Raw genomic sequence first — 12,559 nt, forward strand, 5'->3', positions numbered from 1 at the left:
TGATTGCTGTCGGGCTCCCACAAGGGAAAATGACTCCAGTCAATTTGAGCTATTTCCCCACAGTGAGGCACAATTTACGAACAAAGGGAGAAGGTTTTATGTTGCAAGTGAGCGGCCAGCTGGGAATACTGCATCACATAACAGGATATAAAAACATTGATTTACCATGTTAATGTTTTTCTTAATGAATAACGAAAATATAACCCCCGCGCATATAGGCTTAACTGCATGTATTTCTAATTACTAAACAATTATATAGCAACATTGGGTAGTTTTTTTTTAAAGGGAGACAAATTTAAATTGGGACAATGGCTAATCTGTCATTGCCATAACAATACCTGAGCCTGGAACTGCACCATGTAACTCTGGTGTACCGTGCTGGAACATTACAACCTGCTTTATATGTCACACACAAACAACCAGAGCCGGAGCTGGCAGTTAGCAATAAGAGGCAACTAGATCGCCATTCTTGGTGTTGATTTCTTGGCAGAGCCACCGAAGAAACAGAAGAGGACAAGAGAAAGTGACAGAGTGAGAAACCGAACAAGAGTGAATATTGGGGCATATTTTACTTGTTGGCGAGAGCAAAATGAGGCCAAAGGATGCAGGACAGATGTGGACCTGACATTGTTATTGCACAAGTAAGTCATAACTTGTTCTTGTTTGCAATGTCTTGTGGTGTTCTGCTTTCTATACGTTGTGTAAGTGAAGTTGTTGACTCGCTGGTTTATCATCAGAAGCCAGGTAAAACTACTCCGATAAAGGTTTATCTGTCATATTTGTGTAAAATATCCTGATCAGTCAAATGGTTCTTTGGCTTCTGAGGTTGTCTCTCTGTCAGCTTGTCAACAAATTCACTCAACTGCCTCAGACTAAGCACGGAGAGAGATGTAGAGAGGCAGGAAACACACAGACTGGCCACACAGGCTTTCCACTGCCTGCCTCACATTTACAACTAATTACTTACTTTCTTTCAACATCATTACTTCCAGCAGTAGTTTTTTCTTAATTGCACAGAGGAAAGAAGGACGAGGGGAGGAGGAGAGGAGGAGAGAGAGAGCAGGATAAAGGTACATGAAGGAGAAGCAGAGAGAAACGGTGACGTCACCTTATACTGACACTGCAGTCAGAGGGACAAAGAAAGAGAGAGCGAGACGGGGAGATGCAAAGAGAGAGAGCATGACGGGACATCAATACAGAGACTTAAGAGATCTATTAGCTGATAGAAGACACGCACGCAACTTCACACTCCCTAATCTACTGAGTGAGTGAGTGAGTGCGTGAGTGAGTGAGTGAAGGCCATCAGGGGACATGGAACAGAATTACGCCAAAAACAACTCATTCACATACGACACTGAAAACTTTGCACACACATTCATGGGAAAACATCTAAAATACTCTCACACAAGCCACTGAATATTATACGCACATTCATGACTGATAAAAAAAACAAAGCAGCATTTTTCTGCAAAACGTACCCTCATCGCTGCAAAACAGCACCATGAGGGGCAGATTGAGGGAGCTACTGGAACGGAGGATGGTACCCGATGGCACCTCAATCATGTACTACTAGAAATCTCTATTGTGAGACTGCTCTCAGTCTGTCTCCTCTCAGTGTGTGTGTGTGTTTGTGTGTGAGAATACATGTGGATTGTGTGAATACATATCTGAGTTTGAGAGAGGATAAAAAAAGAAACAATTTCTAACTAAATAAGCATATAGTGTGTGTGTGTGTGTGTGCGCATGTGTTTGTGTGTCTGTGTGTGTGTGTGTGTGTGTTACTTATATTGTGGATCTTGTCCACAGAAGGTGAACTATTACATTTTAGGTTAAATGCTTGGTCCTTGGTTAATGTAGTGTTTGGTTTTGCAAGAAGCGCTTATGGTTAAGTCTCCAGGGAATGTAAGTCATTGCCATGTCCTCCTAAGTGACAAAAAACAAGTCTGTGTGTGCGCATGTGTGTGTGTGTTTGTGTGTCTGTTTCGAGAGGACAGCATAATGGAATGCCTCGGCGGTTCAAGACTTGCCAAGAGCACTTTTCCCATACGCAAGGGAGCCAAGACTTCCCCAACCATCCAAGAATAGCACAGACTTTCTCACTCTCTCTCTCTCTCTCTCTCTCTCTTTTACTCTCTTTCTCACCCACACACACACACACAAACACTCACACATTTTACTCTCTGGATTCAACAAGAAAGAGGGTGATAGTGTGAAGGATGAAAGTACAGGCTCAGGATTCAGTCAGCACAGTTAAAGAGACAGTATGAGAAAAAAGGGACATTTTTAGAATGGTTAAAGTTATGTAACCAGCTTTGTTGGGCAATGTTCACTTTGGCAACATGGTTATGATCAAATTGTAAAGGTGATAAGCTTCAATGAAATAAACTAGAATGAAGTGAGAGGCAGATCATTTAAGGAGAAAAAAAGAAAAAGCAAGTGAAAGAGGAAGATAAAAAGGGAAGAGGGAGAGAGACAGAGATCTCAGAAATTAAACTGCAGCACTCCCAAATTTCTCTGCTCTTTATGGGGTAAATGACAACACTGTAAATGTTTACATGCATGTGCACTTGTGTGTATGCATATTTAAGCTAGCATGTTTTTGTGAGACTTGCAGATAACTCATATTAAGTTGATGTTCAAGTAATTCCAAAGCTTGTAGTTGTAAATCGAACCTGAAAAATGTATCTCAGGAAACATTTGTATTTATAAAAAGAGATTCATATTTGTTTTTTTTTAAAAAGGAGAGACTGTGAATAAAATCTGTGATCAAATGTTAGCAATGCTAAAGATACACAAATATATAGTTTAAAAGTAAGTGCTGGGTCATTCTGTTGCCTTCATCGCCGCCCCAGATCCTTAAAAAGTAGAAAATCAAGATGGATGATGCGGTTTCCTCTGGGTCCTCCAGGTTTGTTTGCATATATTTCTGGCGCATTAAAAATGTATCACTGTTTTCAACAGCATCATGAAACATAATTAAACCAACGTAGGTCGTGGAGGAGCCCGTGCCGTCAGCCATTTTGAAAATCTATACCTTTCAGGATCTGCAGAGACGAAGGTAACAGAAGCACCTGTGCTCTGATATGCTTATATTTTGTAGTTATTCACTTTATTTGATCTTTTGAAAATTGATAAAGAGCCGTGTTTAAATTATCTCCTTCTCAAACATCTGCATCTCAAAACTTTTTAATGTAGCATCTCTCCTGGCCATGAAATGAACCTTAACGACCCTTAATATTTGCAAATAAATTGGTTTAATCATGTGTAAAATCAAGTTCTAAAAACCACAACACTGTTATCTGGATCACATCACTCACTCATGCAAGGCAATCATTAACCAAAATTAATTTTTGCCAGTGATTAGCTCTACAGCTGAGGTTGTTGCTCAGGACAGTGGGGGCTGCCCAGCGACACATTTTAATGTCCACACTGTTGATGGCTGGGCAGTACAATAATGAAATGGTTTTAATTAGTTTGTGATACATACTGTATTATTATCTCAGAGCTAAAACAGATCAGTGCTGCCTTGAGGCTTAATCTTCCAATTAGTATCCTGACACTCAAATTCAAATATTAATCTTCCAGTCTGAGTGCAGCCTCATGGAGGTCAGTAAGTGTTTGTAATAAAAGTTACACATGTCTGTTGTTTATCGTTCATGCAATAAACAACAAGAATCCCTGCGCGTGAGAGGCAACTGGAAAATAACGCTCATCTCAAAACATGCAAGAAAATGTGGGGGAGGCAACTTGAGAAACTTTGTTTAAATGTTTGCTCACATTGATTTTTCATGACTCACTGGAAAAATGACTCGTAGTGAGTGGAGAGACGAACCATCAAACAGAAGTGCTACGTTCTGATCCTTCACCTCATGCATTTGCTTTGTCTAAAATGTCTGCAAGCATAATAATTGCCATCAGCTCCAAAGATGCTCTTCTGCAGTTGACCCTGCGGTTGTACTTTGTAATGGAGGGGGAGAAGGTGAGAAGAGAATTGCTCCACTGGGGATCAATACTGCTACAAGACAGACAGCATGTGCTATAAAAAATTATTTGCGGTTGTGTCCCTCCACCAACCAGTGCAGTTTCAGTCTAAATACATTGTTTTCCAGACTCATGGAGCTCACAATGACATTTACCTTTGACCTCTGAGATCAGTTAATCTTTGAGTCCAAGTGACAGCTGGTCAAAATTTGAAGAAATTCCCTAAAGACGGACTCCAGAGGCCAAAAACCTATTTTGTGAGGTCACTGTGATCTCGACCTTAAACCTTTGACCACCAAAATCTAAATCGGTTAATCCGTAAATCTATGTGAACATTTGTGCCTTTGGCCACTCGAGAAATTCCTCAGGCATAGTAATCGGATACCCAAAACACACACATATAAGTAATAAACAAAGCAAGTACAATACACCTCCTCCCTCCCCTCTCCAGGCCTTACAGGGACTCTATTCAAAGGGAGTTTTTCCCACTCTCAACGCTGCCAATAAGGCTTCTATTCTCACATTGAGACATCCCTCGTAAAGGTGTTGTGCATATCACATACTACATATCACTGCTCCAACAGAGAGCTCAGACGCAGCCTCATGAGTTAACACACTAGCTTTCCCTTACCCTAAACACGCCTCTCGTCCAATCACAGCATGGACAGGAAGCAAACTTTACTGGCTTCATTTCCGAACTGAATCATGAGTCCTTATCTTATCATCATCTAACATCAGCTCTATACTACATGAGAGGGAATGGGGATAATAACAGAAAAGGCACAACCTTGGTTCCTTCAGTGCGTGCTCGGCATGTGATGAGCTGCCACTTCACTCACATTAATATCAAATGGACTTTACATGCATCTGTGCTGTGACCACGGCGACAGGTTTATCAGCAAAACAAGACTCAAGGGCATGAATAAAACATGGGGCTGGAAAGTCCTTGACGTCAGAACAAATGACATCAAATTAAACATGACAGTCATAACGAACAGCTTAAGCTTGGAATAGCAACATGGTAGACGCTGTATTATAGCTGATCTAGCACAACGTAATTTCGAGCTTAAGTGCAAACATGATATAGATCTCTATGTATTCGTAAAAACAATTTTTTTGAGACTGAATACACTGATATAGATGCAGTAGTTAACAGTAAGAGCAGGAATACTCTCACCTCATTCAACACAACTCCTCCAGACCCCCCTGGTTTGTCAGCAGGTGGTACAGCCCATTTAGAGGGTTCCAGACTATCCCAGAATGCAATGTGTTGACTCAGGGAACTCAGGAATCCCTGGTGGATAAAAACAAAAGAAGTTGAAACAAAACTATAGGAAAAATTGTCTTCCTTCAAAAGTATCAACTGTAACGCCCGCATTCGCTCCAAATTATGCCATACGCACAATATGGCAGGATATGTTGTTATGCACTGGGCTGTGAGCATAAGCAGGAAGTGCACACAGCAGAAGGGATTTGGAAACACAGCTGAGGATGCGTCACAGGTTTCAACACAAAGCGACGCATAACCCCAGCTTTAATCAACAAGCAGAAACTATGACACAAGATTGTCACATCATGTTTCAAACAGAGTTGTAGATGCAACCTGGCAACATGTAAAAAACACACACACACACAAAAAAAAGCTTTCAGTGCTGCTACTGATGATAATCTGAGTGAGTGAGCTATATTATAAAGAGATGCATGAAGCTTTCTACATAAATAAAAAACACGGCTGTAAAAGGAATGTCTGGAGAAAATATCAGTAACGACAGAGACAGTTAAGTGGAGGATTTGTTATGAAATTCATTTTGTTCAAAACCTTTCACATATCCATTACTGGTACACATGCCAAAAGTGAAATGAAACAAGTTTGAAATATTTTTTTAAAGAAAATCATGTGAACATATTTTCAACATGCTTTATTTTTACTGCCAAAAACAATATGTTTTCATTTTTGTTTGTTTATGTGTTAGCTGGATTACGCAGAAACTACTGAACCGATTTTCTCAAAACGTGGTGGAAGGGTGGGATACGGGCCAAGGAAGAACACATCTGTGGTGACTGGACCAACAACAGAGATTCACATACAGGAATCAGGCGAAACTCAAAGTTCAAATTAACAGTATCTTTTTAATGCAGGCCGAGGTCATGCCATGTTTACTGTATATATTAAAAAGAAAATCTTCGGTGCGTCTTTAAAAACATTGAATGTGCAACAAGCTGATGTATGCAGGCGCCCACACACCGCCAGGAGAGACAAACCGACTGATCGTCGACAGAGTGCTCACACTCTGAGGGACTAATTAGGCAGGTTGTGGTGGGATGATGGGGATGTTATGAGGATACAAGAGACATGTTCCCTGCTGATAGTAAGCTGCAGCTGGCGTGTTTGCGAGTGTGTCTGTGGAGGTGTGTGGGATGTCAAACACACTGACCCACATCTTACATGCCTGACAACAAGAAAAGAGGCAGGGACGTGTGTGATTGCAGCTGTCGATCTGCAAAAGTGTTTTGGTGCAGCTTAAAGAAGACAGAGAAGGGAATTACAGTATGTGGCCGGTTGTCTTGTGCCACATTAGTTACAGTAAAATACATCATTTCACGCACACTTCTTATTTTATGCACGGCGACTCTAGTCTTCTGGGGATTAGGTGCTACAGTGAAAGTGAAATACGATAATGGAAGAGCGAGGGAATGAGACAGAGAGAGAACGTTGAGTATTTCAGGTGCCAGAAAATCAATAGGTCTCAATGGTGGGATATAGTATAGAGTCAGCTGCTTAAGCTAAGCATGTACTATATGTAGACACATAAATGTACCAGCACATGATAAGCTGTAGGTTTTGTATGCACTTAAGATGTTGGTAAAGTGTATATGTAAGGGAGAGATAGAGGAGGAGGAAAAAACTGTCTACTGAGGGCTTGGATTACCAGACACCAACTGGCAAAGGAATCCATCATATGGCATAAATGAAGTGAAAAACAATGAAAAATTGCATTCAAATAAAAGTTAAAGAGGAGAGGAAAAGTGGAAGAGAGGGGATCCAGAGGCGACAAAAAATGGAGACAGATGGAGAAAATAGAGAGGACACAGAGGAAGAGAGAGAGAAACAGATGGTGGTGGAGGAGAGACAGATAGAAACTCAATGGGAGCACAACACTGGCTCAGCCAGCGAGGCTCTGCGGGGAGTATGGCAAGCCGAAAAATGTCAGAGGAAAGGGAGGAGGACGAGGAAGATGGTGAGAGGGAGAACAGAGAGAGAGGAGGATTCATTCCAAAATTCAATAAAAACTCTGTTCAGTTCAAACATACCGACCTTAGACTGAAGGTGTTGTTTTAAAACCATATTTTGAGGGGTTTTAACACAGTTAATTTGGAAATGTTCAGTTCCTGCTCTCCTCTAATGACTCATCCATCTAGAGCTACTAACTGATTTCAAATACAACAAATTACACACTCTAAGGAAATACCATCTTGCCTAGCTACCCATTTAAATGTTCAAGAAAAAGTTCCAGTATCGATTTAGAAAGCAGTTAACTGGTGAGAATATTATGAGACAGATTAATCAGACCCACATGCTGTAAAAGTAATAAATGTAGCTCAGGCAAAGCCAAGAAGCTCTTAACACTCCAAAATGAAAGTGGCACTTGGAAGTAAAGAGGCATCCTGTAAAATGCCTTACTTGTTAGTTTGGCAGACATTTTACAATATAAAGAAAAGTCAGACAAAATCAATCAAACTTAATGTCATAAAGCCACAAAATGCTCATCAGTCTCACAGTAATACTTGTTCGGTGAAGCACTTTGTTTATGAAGAGGATGGAGCCTGCAGTAAATCTGATGTGACTTTAAAAGGTCCAGTGTGTAAGATGTGGTTGAAAGGGATCTATTGGGAGATATTGAATATAAAATAATCCTAGTGATGTTTTCACTACTCTGTAATCATCTAAATTGTACAAATTGTTGTTGTTTTTTTTACCCAAGAATGGGTCTTTTATATTTAAATACTTCATATTTACATCAGGAGCTTGTCCCCTCTACGGAGTCCGCCATGATTTGTTTTTTACAGTCGTCCAAACTGGACAAACTAAACCTTTTGAGTTGTTATGACAACTGAAGGCTACCACAGGTTCTCTTTCATGTTTGGAAGGGGAGGTTGAGGTGAGGGGTGTTCAGCTGCAACATTTAACTTCACCACTAGATGTCACTAAATATTTCACACCGAACCTTTAAATGCTCATCAAGGCTTCTCCCCCACAACACAAACTACTCTTCAGGTTACACACACACACACACACACACACACACACACACACACACACACACACACACACACACACACACACACACACACACACACACACACACACACACACACACACACACACACACACACACACACACACACACACACACACACACACACGACTAATGACACTTTGTCTCAATCTATCATGTCCAAACCAGAAATCAGGCAGGCTAATTTAGTAGTGAATGGTTCAGTGTAGACCACATTAAGTGAAGGGCTAATTGAATTGCAAAGCACATTGGAGCAGACAGCTCCAGGAGAGGAGTGTGTGTGTGTGTGTGTGTGTGTGTGTGTGTGTGTGTGTGTGTGTGTGTGTGTGTGTGTGTGTGTGTGTGTGTGTGTGTGTGTGTGTGTGTGTGTTCTCAAGGTGCCTGTGAGTTTTTCTCTGCATTGTACCTACGCCACATCCCATTACATTCATTTAGCAGATGCTTTTGTATAAAGTAAAAGTGAATTCAACCTCCACACAGACAAACAAATTGTGTGGCTTTGCGTGGCGCTCTGGATCAAGCAGCGATCACATTCAACATGCCTCACAAATGTTCCCTGTGTGTGAGCGTTTCTCTGTACTTGACTACAGGCTGGCATGATAACACCATGAATACTTCTGTCCACTCGACCGTCACTTCATCTGTTTAAGTGCCTGCATTCTTGCCATTTTCTCTTCGCCAAGTGTATCCACAAAAAAAATGTTGTCCACCCACAATCGTCGTGGCTCTTGCCAAATCTTTTGCCTACCGAACAAGCTTTGCCTATAACAGTGCAGAGCAGTTTCTCTTTTTTAAAATGGCTGTAGACTGTGGAACCACAAGTACTGGGTTCAACTACTAACATCAGCAGAGGGTTTACCCAAAAATGCTTCTGAAGGTCGCGTTCGCCACTGTATCCCAGTTACAGAGAAAATACAGTGTGAAACATCAAACCCTCCGTGGATAAGTGTAACGTTAAGGAGATGATACAAACATTACTTATAGTAGTTGAGCGCATACCTTCGTCAAGGTCTAACCATAAACTCAACCAATAAATTCAATCAAGATGTGCAAACTTTCATACACTCATATCAGTTCCCTAAATGTGCCTCGTTATTTTCATCAAGATCCGTGAATTATTGGTAAAAATGTTGAAAAACTTCCCATTTCGCAATGTTGAAAATGTGAGAGAAAGAAATCCTGGATCCGCCCTATGAGTCATATCCGTACCCAAATTTTATGTGTTCTTCTCTGATCTGCACCACATCCTTCCACCACGTTGGTTGTTTTTGGGATATCTACTTTCTTTCTTTCTTTCTCCTTGGAAATAAGTTGATGGGTAACTTGTAAATCTGAATGTTTAAGCATTTATAAATAATATTACATTTGTTGTACAAAGGCCTGACTTGTGATAAATATAACAAACACATTCACAGGATCTCACACACACACACACACACACACACACACACACACACACACACACACACACACACACACACACACACACACACACACACACACACACACACACACACACACACACACACACACACACACACACACACACACACAGAATTCTTCTAGAGCTGACGTAGTGTCTGACAGCCACTTGGTTGGTTGAGGCAGAAGAATGCAGTCAATTTTTTTGTACATGTGTAAATGTGTGTGCGTGTGTGTGTGTGTGTGTGTGTGTGTGTGTGTGTGTGTGTGTGTGTGTGTGTGTGTGTGTGTGTGTGTGTGTGTGTGTGTGTGTGTGTGTGTGTACAGCCCAAGTGACTGACCATCATTGTAATGCGAGGGAAATGCCTTCCTCAACCACAGCCCCATTTTCCTGGACTCACTCAGCATCTGCAGCACCACCTCTGAGAATCAACCCTCTGGAGGTTGGGGTGCTTAAGAGCAGGGAGGAATGTTATCACGGGTGCACACATGTCTGCAAAAGACCAGTGGCCCTTGTGCTTATCGCCATCCTCTATCTACCGTTCCAGGCTCTTTTGTTGCTGGAAGTGTTTGCGTGGCGGCGTCAGTGGCATGAAAAGAGTTCCTGTTACTGACTTGAACTATTTTTAATTACAGATTTTAAGGGACAAAGAAAGAGAGATCAGAAGCCAGGATGCAAGTACAAATCATTCGGCTGAGAAAAACATAAAAGAGAGGTCAGCGTTTCCAGGTTTACAATTCTCTCCCTCAAGACGGAAGATCCTGCAAGTGACCATCAGGGATATTTGGAATCAAACCACGCTGGTTCATTTCACATGGTTTTACTGATGTAGATTATAGTTCTCACTCACACACCATCCAATAATATGGATACAAGTTGGAAGTGACTCTTCATTGCTCATTATCAATTAAAAGATAAAGACGAAGAAGAAGAATAAAGACCAAATTTGGTTAATTGACTGATCAGCTAAAGGAGGTGTTGTTTCTATGGTTTCTTTCACTTCCTGGTACCCTCATATTCATGACAATATCTTTTGTCGTATAATAATATGCATAAGGTGTTGTCTCCTTAGTGAAGCTATTTTGTACTTTGTAAGGTTGTACACTTTCCCTAGTGGGTGTTGTGCACACACACACACACACACGCACGCACGCATACATTCTTGCAGGCACAAACAAAGCGAGAGGACAGGCACTCATTTGTCCCAAATGAAGACAATGGAGCAAGAAAAATCCAAGGCTCTGTTTTAGTGTTCAGTGTGTGCGTTGAGAGGGCACGCTGAGAGAATAGGAAGCATGCTTTCTATGCCAACCCTCTCTTTGGCACACACACAAGGACACTCACACACACAAACACATACACACACCCAAGCACACACAAACACAAAAACACACACCCACTACAAACCCACTGCGGAGTGCTTTTAATTGGCTGCTGATTTGCCAGTTAGTGTTCTTGCCACTCTCTTAACCTCACGGTGCTGGCCCCCTGCCCCAGAGCCTGGCAGAGACACAGCTGGACCTGAAGAATGTGAGCATGAGTGGGCATCCTGAAGTAATTAGTTCCACAAGAGTGTGTGTGTTCCTGTGTATATGTGCACATATAGGATGGTGTCATTTCCAATTCATACACTTTATAGTTGTATGTGAAGGAGGATAATGTTCTTTGTCTTTAATCCATAAATTATCTACGGCTCTATGAAGTCTCATTTTGAAAAGATTCAAAAAAGGATTAACATACATTTTAGTTTTCAGCACACTGCAGGTTGATTAAGACACACAGACACACACACACACACGCACGCACGCACGCACAGCATGCGTTTTGTGGCAGTGCTATCCGCAGCTATGCAGCATAGAAGTATCACCAACACATTTGTGTTAACCAGAGGTTATTACAAAGGACATTACAAAGGATTTGTGGCCCAGCTGTTCCAGTGGTGTTGCTCAGAGGCTCACAGAGCACGATCTGCTGAACTGGGACTCTTTAAAAGTATGACCGTGTGTAACCACGTGGGTGTGCTGCAGAGCATCTCAGACAGAAAGAAGAAGAAAATAGACTCAGACACTGAGGTAAGTGATATTTTAAAGACAACTGGATTGAACAGAATGCGTTAGATATACCCCATACTGTCTGTTCAACAACGTGTGTGTGTGTTTGAGATTTATGTACCTAGGAGGCAATGACAATCACCACTCTTTCCTCTTGCAAACTAACACACACACACACACACACACACACACACACACACACACACACACACACACACACACACACACACACACACACACACACACACACACACACACACACACACACACACACACACACACACACACACACACACACACACACAAGCAACTCAAGGTCAAAACAAAGAGGATGGTGCGTGTGGTCTCTCTCTTGCTGTGTTTGTGTGTGTGAGAGTGATGACATCATTACTAGAACAGAGCACTCTGTAGCTGATTGATGGAGGGAGAGGTTGTTATGGTCAGTAATGCTGTGAGCTCATCTCCCAGCAACCAGACAATTGGACCTTGTCACTGTTTTTGTGTGCTTGTGTCTTTATGTGTGATCACAGTCTTGCAACACGCAGGATGGACACGTCAGCCTGTCTCACACACAAATACTCACACAACATCCGACATAAAGTCTCACGCACTGACACGTGTACATGTGCGGTAGTACGTGTGGATATCCCTGTATCCTACCGCTCTGCAGATAATCAATCAGATGAGCAGATTACTTTCCAAGAGTACACACACAGATGCACCAGTAGCTGAACATGTGACCACATGCTGGCTTTGATTCTAACTACTACGATGCTGCAGTGTCATTACTTAAACAAAGTTGACTT

At 41.7% G+C, this 12,559-nt stretch overlaps 1 protein-coding gene across 3 annotated transcripts in view; it reads right to left on the reverse strand.

Moving 5' to 3' along the window:
- atxn1a (ataxin 1a) overlaps nt 1–12,559 on the reverse strand; it is an 80,139-nt gene that overhangs the window by 19,279 nt on the left and 48,301 nt on the right. For 2 of the 3 annotated variants that reach the window (XM_034600239.1, XM_034600238.1), the window contains exon 3: nt 5,159–5,275. The exons of the other annotated variant lie outside the window; for it this stretch is intronic. The gene's annotated coding sequence lies outside the window, so the exon portion shown is untranslated. The remainder of the gene's footprint in view (nt 1–5,158; nt 5,276–12,559) is intronic. 3 annotated transcript variants of the gene reach the window in all.

Source organism: Hippoglossus hippoglossus, chromosome 11 (genome assembly GCF_009819705.1).
Source record: "Hippoglossus hippoglossus isolate fHipHip1 chromosome 11, fHipHip1.pri, whole genome shotgun sequence".
In the NCBI taxonomy this organism is placed as follows: domain Eukaryota; kingdom Metazoa; phylum Chordata; class Actinopteri; order Pleuronectiformes; family Pleuronectidae; genus Hippoglossus; species Hippoglossus hippoglossus.